The sequence below is a fragment of the Microcebus murinus genome, chromosome 8 (assembly GCF_040939455.1).
Source record: "Microcebus murinus isolate Inina chromosome 8, M.murinus_Inina_mat1.0, whole genome shotgun sequence".
Taxonomy (NCBI): domain Eukaryota; kingdom Metazoa; phylum Chordata; class Mammalia; order Primates; family Cheirogaleidae; genus Microcebus; species Microcebus murinus.
Genome location: NC_134111.1, coordinates 21569179 through 21586944, shown reverse-complemented (window position 1 = coordinate 21586944; position 17766 = coordinate 21569179).

The window sequence follows — 17766 nt, the reverse complement described above, 5'->3', positions numbered from 1 at the left end:
CAGGATTAGGGGGAAACCTGGACGCTGTCAAGCAAGTATCTTCCTTCAGCGTGTGACGGAAATCAACTCATGGCCAGAGGTGCACCCAAGTTGAGTTTACATGCCAATGCATATATGGCAAAAGTGGGACAAGGTTCTGGTTCCTCCAAAAACTCAAGAACACTTACTTGAGAAATCCAGTCCATTCCTTGCTTTCAGCCATAACTCAATCTAGAAGAACAACCCTCAGAAAAGGTGACATCACCTCTCTCTTCACTCACTAATTCTCACTGATAAATCCTACCTCATATTTCATCTCCATATACCAAATTCTGCAAATCTAGTGCATTTCCCAAGCTTTGCTCTTAGGTAAGAAGATATCTGGGCCTATTTAAAATTAAAAGCTTTGGCCGGGGTGGTCATGAGTATTGCAAGCATCAGATGAAGGGGTTATTTGTGGTCACAAGCACTTTGGTTGACCCTTCAAACACACTGCATGGTTGGGCAACTAACCCAGCTTCTTTGGGGATCTCAGTATCAGCCTAAGGAAGATGCAATTCGGAGATTGAAAAAGCGGCATCATAAGTGAAGAAAGCACAGATTAAGAGCCAGAGACACTTGAGTTTAAGTCCATGCTCTACCATATAATTGCAGTTAAATGTTCTATGATTGTTTCTACAGTAATGATAATAATACCTACCTTGCAAAATTATTATAAAATGAAATGATTTAGTCATTCATTCAACAAATATTTATGGACTCCTTATTATGGAATGGGGTCTACTATTTTATAAGGCACAGCTGAATTGGTCATAAGTGCTAAGAAGAAATATAAAGCATGGAAGAGACATAGGCAGTCCAGAGTCAGGTGGAGGATACTGCAATTTTAAACAGGGCAGGGGGCAGGGAAGGCCTCACTGAGAAGGTCACATGCAAGCTGAGATCTGAAGGAGCTGAGGGAATGTGCCATTTTGGCCTCCCAAATTCTAGAATTATAGGTGTGAGCCACTGTGCCTGGCCCAAATCTTAATCATTTTAAATGCACTGTTCAGTGATATTCAATACATCCATAATGTTGCACAACCATCACCACCCATCTATAACCATAACTCTTTTCATCTTATAAAACTGAAAACTCTGTACCCATTAAACAAAAACTCCCCATTCCTCTTTGCCTCCAGCCCCTGGTAACCACCCTTCTGCTTTCTGTCTCTCTGATTTTAACGAATCTAGCTCCCTTGCATAAGTGGAATTCTACAGTATTTGTCTTTTTGTGACTAGTTTATTTCACTTAGCATCATATCCTCAGGTTTCATCCATGTTGTAGCATGTATTAGAATTTCCTTCCTGTGTAAGCCTGAATAATATTCCTATACACACTGTTAACGGACCCATTATGGTGATTTCCCAACCTATCTGAAGGTTAGAATCACCTAAGAATGTGTCTGTGTGTGTCTGTGTGTATACTCTGACCTCACATAAGACCAATTAAATCAACATATTTTAAAAGACCCCAGGTCGATTCCAATGTGCAGCCAGAATAGAAAACGCTGGGTTATATATTGGTTGTCAAACTTTATTGTCCATATCCCTGGCCTCGTCCTCCTTTGTCAGTTCACCTGTGGGCGCCCAGGAATCTGCACATTAAGGAGCAACCCAGGTGACTGGAAGGCAAGTGGTGCAGGGACTGTGCTGTGAGAAGCAAGGTGATCCCAATTCCGTAGAGGGTGATAACAATCATACTTGCCAGTCATTTTAGCCATTTGGCCTAGGGGCAGGAAAAAAGCAGAAGGCAGTACAGGTGTTTAAAAAGATGCCAAAAAGTTAACCTGCGTAGAAGAGACATGAATCAGCAGAGTTCACCCAGAACTTCAGTGGCCTTCTGACTTCTAACCTACCCAGTTTGAAAAATAAATAAATAAGTAAATAAATAAAGGAATATCTAGTACTACAAATAAGAAATACTAAGTCTATAGAATTTCAAACATTTTCAGAAAAAAAGTACTGCCTCTTTTCAGAGTTTCCATTTTCCAAGTGGTTTCTAAGCGCTTTTAATATGGAGGGCAATAACTCGGGCTTTTTTTAATAGTGCTCAGCTAATTACCAGATGTAGCCGTACTGCAAGCATTTAATGCCAACATAAAACATGGGGCCATAATGAAGATAATTGAAAGTATGACTTTCATCAATATTTAATTAGCATTTGGTGCTAACTCATTATTTCGGTACAATTAATTTGACATCTTGCTATATGTCCTGAACAGATTTCAATCCAGAGGGCTGTTTTATTGGCGAGACATGTGTAACATCACACATGCCCCTGCCCAGGGGAAACAATATGAAATATGGGGGAGATGATTGACAATTTAATCTAGTTCTGAACAGCAAAGCCTAATATATTAAAACCAAATAAGCATGTTTACTTAGCAAGGCAAATCCAGTACTGATGAAAACCCTGGCCTTGTCCAAGAGAGTCAGGGATGGAACCCCCAGTGTTTCAGCACAATTTTGTGGGATGTCAGCCATTGCATTGGTATCTGAAAACATTCAGAATAAGAGGCACATTGACAGTCACCTGCAATCAAAAATTTTAACCACTCACACATCTATCCAGTCTGAGAAGCTCAGTGTATTTATTTATTGTCCTGCAAGGGAAGGGAGTTAGCAGCAGGAGGACAGTAGAGAACACCAGACCAGGAGTCCATGGAGCTGGGTTTTATTCAGGTCCTATGCTGTAACCACTTGTCAGCCTTTAGGTGAGTCGCTGAATGGCCCTGTGACTCAGTTTATCTACATGTGAAAATAGTAAATAAGTCCCATTAAACTAGTGTCTCTCAAACTATCTGGGTGAAGGACCATTTTTGTGCTTTACTTTTTAAAAAATTTCAATTAGTTGTGGATTGATACTTTCTCAAAATACAATAAAAAATGAACAGAAACTACTGTACGATATTCCCAACACTATACTGGGCACTGATATGAAGATATAGCAAATGAAAACATAAACACATTTCCTGAGTCCCCGACCCTTGTGTTCTAGGGGGAAGAAAAAAAAATAGTAGAGAAGTCAGCAAAGAAAGGAAAAGATAATTTGGGGTAATGATGAGATGTGAGGAAGATAAATCAAGTGATGGGCCAGAGAGTGGTAGAGAATGATGAGCTGCTTTTGAACTGGGTAGTCCCGGAAGCAGTCTCTGAGGTCAGGACTGTGACAGCTGAGATAATAAATAGGACGGTGAGGAGATCCAGGCACGCCAAGTCCTCGGGAGGGGGCTTCAGGGGCACTTATCCAATGCCAACAGCACACCTGGCGCTTGTGTACACGCCAAGGCTGCAAAGATTGGTAAAACACAGCCCTGCCATTGAGAAGGTCATTTCCTAATTAATCATCATAAATAATTAGAACATTTTAGCATAAAAAATCTGGGTTATTTTACTGCCTTCTTGATTTGACTAATTGTTTTAAAGATTTATTAAGTAATTTTGAGCATCTACTACATTCCAGGTCCTCTTCTAAGCAATTTTGTATGCTCATAGAAACCCTATAAAGCAAGTTTGATAATGAATACATTATTATTATTATTATCCTTTGAGATAGAGTCTCACTCTGTTGCCTGGGCTAGAGTGCTGTGGCATCAGACTAGCTCACAGCGACCTCAGACTCCTGGGCTCAAGCAATCTTCCGGTCTCAGCCTCCCGAGTAGCTGGGACTACAGGCATGTGCCACCATACCCAGCTAATTTTTTCTATATATTTTTAGTTGGCCAATTAATCCCTTTTTATTTATAGTAGAGACAGGGTCTTGCTCTTGCTCAAGCTGGTTTCGAACTCCTGACCTTGAGCCATCTGCCTGCCTCAGCCTCCCAGAGTGCTAGGATTACAGGCATGAGCCACCGCGCCCAGCTGATAATGAATATATTATTATTATTTAAAAGGTAATAAAAAGGCATAGAGTAGATAGTTTCCCATAATCACAGTTAGCAAGAGGGAGAGGCAGAAATTAAACCTCAATAGTCTGATATCAGACTCAGCATTCTTGATCTTTTGTATTATACTGAAACTATTCCTTTCTGTGTTGGTAAATATCCTTCGTATATGGTTTATGTGTGTGTGTGTCAGAGAGAGAGAGAGAGAGAGAGAGAGAGAGAGAGAGAGCGCCAGAGAGAGAGAGGATCTTTTCATTTTGGAGCAATAAACACTTTTCTACTCTAATATTCAGTTCAATTATCCTGCAAAATGGAAAATAATTTACTCCTTATTAAAGTAATTTATAACTATTATGGAGAAAGAATAGAAATAATAAAATAAAAAGGACACAAAAAATAAATATATTAGATTTAATATGTGTAAAATTGCTCTTTCGAATTACTATAACGATTTTTGTACCCTGTTCTCAATTTTTGCATTTACTTTGCTGTGGGTTGGTAAATGTCTGTGGACCACACTTGAGGGGCCCTGCTTTAGATTTCCTCAGATTGTGAGAACCAATGAATTTAATAGATTTTACCCACTTTGGTATGGCGCTCACCAGCCTTGAAACCTGGCCCACAGCCGGCACTCATAGTCCCCACGACAGTTTGTGCTGTGCATTGACGAGGAATCCGTTTTGTTCTTGTGTGATGAGGAAAGCTTCAAAGCACTGAAAGCTTGTTTCACTTTACAGGCAGCTTTACTTGTTATGTCAATCAGAATAGATTTTATATATATATATATATAACATAACATAAAACATATATATGTTTTTATTACAGTATTTTTAAATATTCACAATTTTATTTTCATAAATGAAAAATTAGAAAAGTCATTATCACAGCCACCGGCTAAAGTCACTGTGCACGTTCACCTGTGGCTGTCGACTATAGTCGACGCTGCTCACGAAGTGCTTAAAAGAATGTGAAGAAAAAGTGAAATGCACTATAAATATATGTTACTTCTGAGAGAAGAAGGCAACGCTAGCACTTGGACATAGGGAGGAGACTCTGGCTTTTCTTTTGATTCAAGTGAGAGATGACAGTGATCCCCAATTTTGAGTTAGTCACCTCTCCGGGACACATATTCGAGAATAATATAGTTCGTGTTTAGTCCTGCTATAAATGGAAGGAGAATGAACTAAATGGACTAATTGGAATGCCAATAGTATATATGATATAACAAAACCTTTAAAAAGCAGACCGGACAGAGGCTGGGCGTGGTGGCTCACGCCTGTCATCCTAGCACTCTGGGAGGCCATGGCGGGAGGATCGTTTGAGCTCAGGAATTTGAGACCAGCCTGAGTAAGAGCAAAACTTCATCTCTACTAAAAATAGAAAGAAATTAATTGGCCAACTAATATATATAGAAAAAATTAGCCGGGCATGGTGGCGCGTGCCTGTAGTCCCAGCTACTCGGGAGGCTGAGGCAGGAGGATTGCTTGAGCCTAGGAGTTTGAGGTTGCTGTGAGCTAGGCTGACGCCATGGCACTCTAGCCTGGGCAACAGAGTGAGACTCTGTCTCAAAAAAAAAAAAAAAGCAGACAGAAGTCTGCTTTAAAATATCCTTTGATAGATGCTGTGTAATTTTTTGTTTATTTAAACTGTTTGGTTGAGGTTTAATTGTCATAAAAATAAACTACATACGTTTTAAGTGAGCAATATGATAACTTTTGGCATATAACACTGGTGAAACCATCCTCACAATTGAGGTAATGAATATATCAAAAGCACTGGATTATAGGGTCTAGGAAATATAAGTTCAAATTTTTGCATCACTACTTACACATGTGTAAATTTAGAGGAAAAATAATTCCTCCTATCCTCACTTTATACATCTAAAAAATGGGAAGAATAATTGTACTTCCTTTATAAGGTTATTGTGAGAATGATATGGCATAATGCATATACAGTACCAATAGCAATGCTTGAAATATATGGGAAATTATAAATCATTCTGAGTTCATTTTAATGTTATTGTGTACATTTAACATTGTATTTCTTGTGCCTAATATAGTTTATGCTGCATTTTGTGTGCATGCACTCAGTAAATATTGCTAAATGACTGGGGAGAGGTAATGAACACACACTCATCACCCCTCCCCCCATTATTTCCTAATGCCTTCTTTTTTTTTTTTTTTTTTTTTTTTGAGACAGAGTCTCGTGGTGTCAGCCTAGCTCACAGCAATCTCAAACTCCTGGGCTCAAGCAATCCTGCTGCCTCAGCCTCCTGAGTAGCTGGGACTACAGGCATGCTCCACCATGCCTGGATAATTTTTTCTATATGTATTAGTTGGTCAATTAATTTCTTTCTATTTATAGTAGAGACAGGGTCTTGCTTTTGCTCAGGCTGGTTTTGAACTCCTGACCTCGAGCAATCCGCCCGCCTCGGCCTCCCAGAGTGCTAGGATTACAGACATGAGCCACCGTGCCTGGCCCTAATGCCTTCTTTAATCCCTCCTTTAATCCCTCCTCCCTCCATTCCCTGGCCTCCATCCCTAACCCCTCACCCCACATAACAATGGTTTTGCCTTCAGTCCTATAGATTAGTATGCATTTTCTAGAAATATTAATATATGTAATTGAAATCAAAAGCATATTCTCTTTTTTTAATCTGGCTTCTTTCACTTAGCATAATTATTAATATTTTGAGATTTATCTGTGTTATTGCATATATTGACAGTTTATGCCTTTTGATTATTGAGAAATCTTCCATTATATAGATGTAAAACAAATTGTTTATCCATTCACCTATCAATGGACTTTTAGATTGTTTCCAGTTTTTGGCTATTCCAAGTAAACCCACCATGAACATTTGCATACGAATCTGTGTGGACATTCTCTTTCTTTTCCCTTGAGTAAAAACCTGGGAGTGGAAATAATGGGTCATGTAGTAGGTGAATGTGTAACTTTTTTAGAAACTGCTGAATTTTCCAAAGTGGTTGTACCATTTTACATTTCTACCAACCTTGTACAAGACTTCTGCTTTTTTCCACATTCTCACCAATACTTGGTGTGGTTCATCTCTTCTTTTCTTTAATTAATAAAGTTCCCAGGAAATAAAATTAACCATGTTAAAGTGTACAATTCAGCAGCCTTTAGTGTATTCACAATGTTGTGAAACTATCACCGCTATTTAACCTTAAAATATTTTTATTACCTCCAAAGGAAACACCATGCCCATGAGACATCACTCCACAGTGTCCCCCTGCCTCCAGGCCCCGGAAAACACTTGGTTTTTGTCTCGATGGATTTACCTATTCTAGATATTTGATATAAATGGAATTATACAATATGTGATCTTTTGTGTCTGGCTTCTATCACTTAGCATGTTTTTTTTTTTTTTTTTTTGAGACAGAGTCTCGCTTTGTTGTCCAGGCTAGAGTGAGTGCCGTGGCGTCAGCCTAGCTCACAGCAACCTCAAACTCCTGGGCTCGAGCGATCCTCCTGCCTCAGCCTCCCGAGTAGCTGGGACTACAGGCATGAGCCACCATGCCCGGCTAATTTTTTATATATATATATCAGTTGGCCAATTAGTTTATTTCTATTTATAGTAGAGACGGGGTCTCGCTCTTGCTCAGGCTGGTTTTGAACTCCTGACCTTGAGCAATCCGCCCGCCTCGGCCTCCCAAGAGCTAGGATTACAGGCGTGAGCCACCGCGCCCGGCCACTTAGCATGTTTTTGAGGTTCATGCACTTTATAGCATGTAACAGTGCTTCATTTCTTTTTATGCTTTAGTAATATTCCATTATGTGGATATATCACATTTTGTTTATCCATTCATCCATTAGTGGACATTTGGACATTGTGAATAGTGCTGCTTTATGAACATTCATGTACAATTATTTCTTTGAATATTTGTTTTCAATCTTTTTAGGTATATAAGTAGGAGTGGAATTGTTGAATCATGTGGTAATTCTATGTTTGAATTTTTGAGGAACTGTCAAACTGTTTTCCACAGTGTTGGAACCATTTTACATTCCCACCAGCAATGTACTAGGGTTGGAATTCCTTGTCATCCTTGCCAGCACTTATTTTCCATTAATAAAAGTATAGCCATTCTAGGGACTGTGAAGTGTTATCTTGTGATTTTGATATGTATTTTCTTAATGAACAATGGTGTTGAGCCTCTTTTCATATGTTTGTTAGTCACTTGTATATCTTCTTTGGAGAAATGTCTATTCAACTTATTAGCCCTTTCTTTTTAGTTGGGTTTTTTGTTGAGTTGTAATGGTTCTTATACATTGTAGATACTAATCAAATATATGATATGTCTCCAATTCTATAGGTTGTCTTTTTACTTTCTTGAAATATTGTCCTGCAATTCTACCACTCTGGGAGGCCGAGGTGGGAGGACTGCTTGAAGTCAGAAGTTCGAGACCGGCCTCAGCAAGAGCAAGACCCCATCTCTACTAAAAATAGAAAAAATAATCCAGGCATGGTGGTGCACACCTGTAGTCCCAGCTACTCGGGAGGCTGAGACAGGATGATCGTTTGAGCCCAGGGGCTTGAGGTTGCCGTGAGCTAGGCTGACGCCACTGCACTCTAGCCTAGGAGACAGAGAAAAACTGTATACCAAAAAACAAAACAAAACAAAATAAAACAAAAATATATTGTCAGTCTTTTTAATTTGAGCTACTCTAATAGATGTGTAGTGTTATAAATTAGTAGTTTCAACTTACGTATCCCTAATGACTAATATTAAACAACTGTGTGCTTATTTGCCATCCATATATATTTTTTAGTGAAGTGTTTGTTCAAACATTTTGTCATCTTTTTTTAAGTTAGTTGTTTTCTTATTCTTGAATACAAATGTATGTTTCTCATTATTCATGGATTCTGCATTTGCAAATTTGCCTACTTGCTAAGATGTATTTATTATTCCAAAATCAATACTTACGGTACTTTCATGATCATGTATGGACATGCACAGAGTGGCAAAAAATCTGAATGGCTGACACCCACATTCCTTCACAGCTGAGGCTGAACAAGGCAATGCTCTGCCTTCTTGATCAAGCTCCCATACTCTAAACAAGTGTTTTTTTCACAGACTACTTAGCACTAGGTCTTTTGCATTTTTGTGCTTTTTGTTAGTGTTGTCACTGTTTAGAATATCCTCCAAGCCTGGTGATGAAGCCCTTTCTGGTGTTCCAAAGAGCCAGAAGGCTGTGATTTGCCTTATGGAGAAAACACATGTGTTCCATAAGCATCATTCAGGCATGGGTGATAGGGATGTTGGCACTGAGTTCAATGTCAATGAATCAACAATATATATTAAATAGAAATATATATTTAAACAGAAACAGATGTAAAACAAAGTTATGTTTTGAATCAATAATGAAAATAATGTGACCAGAGGCTTTCAGGAACCTAACCATGTATTTCCCCTAGGAGCGATGATTCTTTCTTTGCTAACTCAGTGTTTGGGGTGACTTTACAGAACATAACTATCATGAATAATGAGAATCAACTGTATCTACATCTGAATACAAGTTTTTTTTAAATCAGATATATGCTTTTCAAATGCAAATATTTTCTCTCTCAGTATGTAATTTGGCTTTTCATTTCTCTTAATTGTATCTCCCAAAGATTAAAAGTTTTAGGTTTCGAAGAAGTCTATTTTTTACTTTTTTACTTCATAAACATTTTTTATTTTTTACTTTATTTTTTACTTTATGAACTATTCTTTTAGTGGTGTACCTAAGAAATTTTTTCTAACTCAAAGTCACAGAGATTATCCCCTATGTTTTCTTTTAGAAATTTCATAGCTGTAGGTTCTACATTTTCATCTGTGATCCATTATAAGTTAATTTTTATATAGAATGAGGCCTGCATGGGGGGGCTTATATTTTTGCATATGAATATCTAATTGTTCCAGTACCATTTTTTAAATGGAGTATCTTTTCCCCCTGAATTCTCTTTGACACTTATCAAAATTTGATTGACCATATGTGTGGATCTATTTCTTTACTCTCTATTTTGTTCCATTGATTAATTTGTCTGTCATGGTGCCAATAGCACACACTGTCTCAATTACCATAGCGTTAAGGTATATAGTCACAACGTTTCAGTTCTCAAACTTTGTTCTTTCTTTCAAAATTCTTTCGGCCAATCTAGGTCCTTTGCATTTCAATGTTAACTTTAGAATCAGCTTTTAAATTTCTACAAATGAGCTTGCTGGAATTTTAAAGCGTATTTTGTTGAATCTGTAGACCAAATTTGGTGAGAACTGGCTTCTCAACAATGATGAGTCTTCTGATCCATAAGTACAGCATGCATCCCCATGTATTTAGCTCTTTTTTGCTTTCTCTCAGCAATGTTTAGTTTTCAGTGCATTGGTCTCCCCATCTTTTGTTAGAGTTATCCCTAAGGATTTCATATTTCTCCATTTTACTTTGAGTGATATTTTTTTAATTTAAGTTCTGATTGTTGGCTGCTAGCATAGAGAAATACTATTGAGGATTTTTTAAATATCTTCACTTATCATACATTTAAGGAAACTATAGGGAGTTCCCCAGGGATGAAAAATTCTGGGAAATATAACTGCCTTTGAGAAAGAGGATGGTTAGTATGCTACATACTTTCTTAAAGGCTGCTTAGAGTGTCTATCTACTGTCCTAGGGCACTGGGCTACCAGGTGGTCCTACATGTGTAGGGAATAATCAATCTCATGGATAAAGCATGCCTAATTCACTAGGAAAATTGGTTTCATGCTATGTGCTAGTCATCATCACTGTTAATGGATCCACTACTGAATATACAGAGGAGTCCTGGGGTAAATATTGAGTCCAAAAAGAAGGGAGTAGATGGACAGTCAGGTCTTGAGGGAACTTGACCATTTAAGTAATTCTGGCCCCCCCCACGTAGAAAGCTTTGCATCTGAAGAGGAGTGAGTCCAGGGATAAAATCTTTTTATTGGAATAATCAGCTCTATGGGAAAAGATTCAACTATCATTTTGATATGGAGAGACCTCAGCTCCTTGGTTACTTAATGCACCTAAATTGTGGGTGTCTGGATATCATGAAGGAGACTTTAAGAGCAAGAGTCTTACAGGGAGGATACAACAGCCTCAGGAGCAGAGGACTGAGCTGCTAACCGCGGTGGAGAGTGGTCAAGCTGGCAGTAGGACCCAACCATTGGAGAGATCCTGCCATCAGCAGGATGTGGGTGGTTCTCTTTAACTAGTCACAAGCAAGGAGCACCTACTTATTGTTTTAAAAAAATGTATCATCTAGTCTTGGGACTTGTAACTTATACAGATAAGAACACATTGTTTTATTCAACAAATAAATGCCCAAGGACCAAGAATTAAAGAAGGCCAGGCATGGTGACATATGCCTGCAATAACAATTACTTGGGATGCCGAGGTGAGAGGATCACTTGAACCCAGGAGTTTGAGACCAGCCTGAGCAACATAGCAAGATCCCATTTCAATGAAAGATCCCATCTCAAAAAAAGATCCCATCTCAAAAACAGAAAGAATTTAAAAAAAAAGAGTAACAACAAGGACCATATTTATTAAGTATATATTACATGTCAGACACTCTGCTAAGCATTCTACTAGCTTTATCTGGTTTAGTCCTCTCAATATACCCCATCAAATCTTACCCTTGAGGAGTTCACAGCCTATCAATGGAGAGCGATGAATAGTCAACTAAACATAATTCAATGCGATATTTATCATAATTTAGAAACGTATAAAATTCTATGAGAAGATAGATAAGGAAGGTCATTTGAAAGGTTTCATATAGTGGACACATCCTTATCCCCTGTGGTTCCAAGAGGATTGTCAATCACAGCATCTTTCCTGTGTCATGGTATTTCATATGCTTGACAAACAGTTATTGGTTGAAGAGCTGGAAGTGGGACCTAAGCAGGACTAATCAGTCCCTCCATGATGTTTAACAATAATAAAAAGTTTAGCAATAATAAAAAGAGTGCTGGGGGAGGGTCCTCCCTCAATTCCAAACTGACACATAGTTTGAGACTAAGGTGAGGCAACTGAGGCCCTGGACTTGGGCACAAAAATTAAGAGTGTACCAAAAAAAAAAAAAAAAAAATCTCAAATAAAGACAGGTAATAGTTGAAATTGACATTTGAAAAATAAAAATCAATGAAAATAATCTACAATGAGCAAAATATTGAAATTTTAAATATATAATGTCATGCTGGCCACATTGGACCTTGAGGCTAAAGGAAAAAGGGGCCCTCTATATACATGTTTTTATATATATCTTAAGGTTAATTTTCCCAAAATATTAAAGTAGTTGCAAAAATATTTAAAAAATGAAAAATAGGTATATTAAAACTCATAACAATATTTTAAGGTATAAATATTTTATTTATACTGACAACAGAATTTGGCATCATTTGACTTTAATGAAAGCAAGTTCATCAATAATACTTGAAAAATCTAATTCTGGAAAAAAATTAGCCCTTAAAGAAATGTATAAAAATATGTATGGGGGGATCACTTTTTCTTTTGCCTCAGCTCCAGCATGGCTCAGCACACACTGATTCCTGAAAATAAATCCATACAAACAAAAACAAAAAAGAATTATGAAAGGAAGGGAAAGAGAGCTATAGAGAGAGAGAGAGATTAAACTGCGTCTTTGTCTTAAGTTAGGTTCCCTGAAGCACACCTTGCAACTAAGATGTGAGTTTGAGTAGTTTACTTGGGAGGTGACCGTAGGAAGTACAGGAGCAGAGTGGGGATATGAGAGAAGGAGGAAGGAAGGAGAGAAAAGGAAGTTTTGTTAAGCAATACATCACTGGGAGCTCTGCTTGGGACTCAGGAATACAATACAGAACACATCTCAGAGTCCCCGCACCCCACCCCAGGTGAGGAAGCTGGATTATTTATCCTTCTGATCCCAGCTGCCATTGGCTCCTGGGGGCACCAACTCCCTGGCACTTCCAGTCTGCCCCTTGCTCAGGCTAAGGGAAGGATATCAGGCAGAGAATCTTAGATGCTTACAGTAGGATGCTGACCAACCACATGAACTGGAAAGGTGAGCGCCAGGAGGGATAGGTATGACAGGGGCACGTACAATGTCTACCTTAAAGGACGATCAAATGTTTACTGAGGGCACATAACACAAAGTCACTGTCATCACAGAGCAAAGGGGGAAGCTGGTATTGTAGGGTAGAAAGCTCATAGGATTTGGATTGGAAAAAGCAGACTTGAATCTTATCTCCAAACTTTACTGGTTGTGTGGATTAGATAAGCCTCTTGGTATCTTTTGATCATCTATATGTTTTCTCACCTGTGTATGAGTAGAAACATGATATAACCAACTTCAGAGCAATGCAATGAAGAGCAAATGAAGTATGTAATTGGTGGGAAATTCCTTTGAACAGTGAATTTTAGTTTTTTCTGTTAGCTGATCCTAGAAAAGAAGTTTCCATGGTTTAGTACTGCAGTTTCCAACCCCCAGGCCCTGGACCAGTACTGATGCATGGGCTGTTAGGATCCTGATGGGCTGCACAGCAGGAGGTGAGCGGCACATGAATGAGTGAAGCTTCATCTGTCTTTACACCCCCTCTGTCTCCTCCGTGTCCACCCATCCCATGGAAAAATTGTCTTCCGTGAAACTGGTCCCTGGTGACAAAAAGGTTGGGAACTGCTGCTTTAGAGTAGTCAATAATGACTTGGAGAGCTTATTAAAAATACAGAGTCCTGGAACCCACACCTCGAGTTTCTGATTGTGGGTGCCCAGGGTGTGACCTGAGACTCTACATTGCTCAAAGTTCCCATGTGATGTTGAGGCAGTGGTCTGTAGGGCACGTTGTGAGGAATGCTGCAATAGCACGAAATACATAGAGGGAAAGAACATCTGGATATGACAGAGAGATAAGCCTGAGGAAGAAGGTGAAGGTCACGCAGAAAACTAAGGGGAACTTGGACTTACTTTGTGGGCAACATGTCAAAGGCTTGTAAAACAGGGGAGTGGTTCTATTAATGCCATGTTGTAGAATAATGCTTCTGACTGCAGCACTGAGGACGGAGTAGCGGGCAGGAAGGTAGGACCAAAAAAACTACCAGTAAGGAGGCTACTGCGACCAACCAGAAGAGAGGAAATGAGATCCGGAATTGGGGTAAAATGAATGTGAGAACAGAGTAGATGGGGCATGGGGAATGGAGAAACAGATGCTAACAACAGATTTATGCAGAGAAAAGCAGAACACAAAAATGTATATGTATTCAGTATGTTCCTACTTGGATTATAAATGTGTGCATATATGTCTAAACACACACACAAACTCACACACACATTTACATAGAGAAAACAGAAAAGAAAGTGTAACCAAATGTTAAGAGTGCTTATCTCTGAATGGTATAGGTGACTTTAAGGTTTTTTTTAAATATATATTTTTCTTTCAAAATTCTCTATAATAAATAATGTATTATTTTTGTGATTATATAAAAAAGAATGTGAAGAAATAAAGCAGAAAAAACTTTATTATGATAGAAATAGAATTTCACAAATATGACTGAGGAACAGCCAAAGAAGGAAATCTATGAAAGAACAAGAAATCCCTCTTGAAGACTTACAAGCAAAGTCTGGTGAATCCTTTGGCATTATTAGTTAACTATGATGTGGCTATTTATGTGAGATAGGCTTTTTTTTTCTTTTTTGCTACTACTGTTACCTAATATACCTTTAAAATACAATTAAGTAAGAGTTACTATAGGTTGATTGATGGCTGGAATCTTGCTTGATTACAAAATGAGTAGAACTTGAACTTTATATTTATTACACATTCAAGAAGTGAAATGCTTTTCTGTTCTCTTAATGATTTTTTAACTTTAAGGTAGAGTCAGATATTTTCAAGGGAGAAAAAATCCATAGTTTTCAGAACTGACAGAAAAATGTGTAAGGCTTAGGAAAACCCAGGCCAAGTACCATAATGTGGTGATATATCTAAGAACAATGTGATGTATTGAATAGTTCTCCTTAGACTAGCACATGTTAATTGTGGTTGAATGAAACTTGATTGTTGATTGGAGGAGAAAAAAGGAGTAAATGCAATCCAGGACCACAAAAATTTGGAAAGGCATTGCAGGAAGCATTCAGGATTGGCAATTTTCCTACCTTTAATGAGTTTCTGATGAAGGTCTCATATTCATCCTGCCATTTTACAAAGAGGTTCAAAAGCTCTCTGGGTGCTGTGAAGTAGCCAATAACCCTGAAAAATCCTGGCAGTCTCTCTCCCTAATAAGTCCTTCCACATTGACCACCAATACCAAGGACCCAAAAGACAAAAGAGAAAAGTCAGGCTGGCTTCAAATAGTTAAAGGATTAGTCATCTCACCATGTTAACAAAGGGTGCAAAGAGGATTGCCACTAAAAGCTACATCGAACAGGCATGTCACAGTGATAGAAGAGGCATCCATCAAAAAGAGGGAGGTTCATATTCTACTGTCATCCTAAAGGAAATGTCTCCAGCAGAGTCACCAAGAGAAAAAAGCCTGGTGCATATTTGGGCAGATCTTGTAGTAACACTGGCAAATGACAGAATATATGTTCTGGAGAATATTGATATATTGGCAGAAATTTAAATCAAACAATAACAAACAAGCACATCTAAAGTCAAGACTGTAGAAACACCTGCTATTTGCTGTCTACTGCTCAGGAGATCAAAATGTTTCCCTACAGCCCTGCTCAGGAAAAGGAAGTCCTAAATTCAGTGCTTTCTACTATGTGGGCTGTGTATTTCTACCCGGGATTTCTATCCCAGGAACCCAGGATTTCACAAGGAGCCTTTATACCTATAGCTATTCAAATCTTAGATAACAAGTAGATGAATGTAGATTATTAGTCTGTAGAGAGCATTTGTTCTCACCTGTATTTATAGACACACTGCTATTTTTCAAATGTGAATCAATTTTGTTGAGGTTTAACTCATAGTAACTTTCTGACATTTTATATTTTCCCAATCACTGCAAATATGTCAACTGTGGTATGAGGGACTGTGAAAGTGTTTGACATTCAAGAGGCCCTTCCCCTTGCAAAATAGCTAGGAATGCCTGCCTTAAACAATTTGCAATTATTGGTGTATAACAAAGAAAGTTTCTGATAATAGCTTAGAGCAGGGGTCCTCAAACTTTTTAAACAAGGGGCCAGTTCACTGTCCCTCAGACCATTGGAGAGTGCACACTGTGGGCCCGGGACCAGTCGGCTGCTAAGCAGGACAGACAGCGGCAGCAAAAACAACCAGAGGGCCAGATAAATGTGCTAGGCGCCCGCCGGCTGCAGTTTGAGGACACCTAGCTTAGAGCAATGTCTCTTAGTTTGGGGAGTACATTTTAATTCCCTGAGGAGTTTTTAAAAACCCCAATGCCCAGCTCACACCCTAGACCAATTAAATCAGAAACTGTGGGGTGGTATCCCAGCACCAATATGTATAAAGCACATATATTTCAATTTTAATTTCCTTGAAAACTGAAACGATGCACACGATAAAAATTTCAACTCATAAACATAGATATATAGTAAAAAGTAAGTCTCTCTCCCACCTCTTATTCAAAAACATTTTATCTTTCCCAGACACTACCACTATTGCCAGCTTCTTGGCACTGATGCAGAGATATTCTAAGCATATAGAAGCACAAAAATTGATATTATTATTGTTATATGAATTATTAAGGATTATCCTCACTAAACAGATGACAGCCTATACTGTATTTGTGCAGCATAAAGTCGTGAGCCCACAGGTCCATAAAGAAACAAGCTGCTAACCCGAGTAGATCAGTTGCTTCTAAGTTTTGCATAAATATTCCTTTGCTATATGTTCATTACTTTTGCCATCTGTTAGCTCTCAGTGACAGACAGGCAGTAGTAGACATCAAAGGTTAAAAAACGCTTTGAGAGCTAATCTTTAGTTTGGGAAAATTCTATCAATTAACTTACTTTTTATGCAAATGCATGCCACGGTTAGATTTTAACCTTGGAACTAGTTTGATAGCCATTACCTTGAGAGATTGGAAGCAGTGCTTGGATAGAGAAGACAAAAAGCGATACAGTAGAGAAATAATGGCTTGTCCCAGCTCTGTCCCTTTAAACATTCAGACCCTAGAAAAAGAGCACAAAAGTCATGACCCAGGAGTTGTCCAAGATTAATTAAAATTTGTTCTAAAATTCCTCCAGATGTCTCTGGCTTTCCCCATTTACCAATCCCCTACATCCCGTTCCTTCTTAAAGTCAGGGATAATGTCTTGTCATCGGTGCATCCCTAATGTCTAGCAAGGTGGCAGGACCCAAAGACAAGACCCACATGAATAGAACAATCCCAGCTAACCCACTGGCAGAGGGGCTGACCCTCTAACCATTGTGGGAAGCAGGCAGTGAGCGCTTGGGAGCAGACAAGGGGGAGTTGCCAAATGAGTTTTTCAGGGAAAGACTGTGGAAGTCAGAAGAGCTGCGTTCAAATTCCAGTGTTGGTACTATCCATGTGGCCTCCAGTTGGACAATCTTTGTGGCCTTTGAACTGATCACAGTTCAAAGCCTGGTTCCTGGTTTTGCAGCAGTCTGTACAGCTAGCGGTACAGCTCTTGTTACAGCTCTTATTCGTTTAACCAGGAAAAGAACAGAGCCCCACGCGAAGAGTCGGAGAACAGACTTCTACTGCAGGTTCAGCACACCTAGCGTTACAGCTCTCTTTCTGTCTTCCGATGTTCTCCCCCCTACTGCCCTTCTGCCCCTGCTTTTATATCCTTGGTAGGGCTCAAGAAGCGTCCAATCAACTACAAGCTTTAACATCCAATCAGCAACAGGCTTTAACATCCAATCAGCAACAGGCTTTAACATCCAATC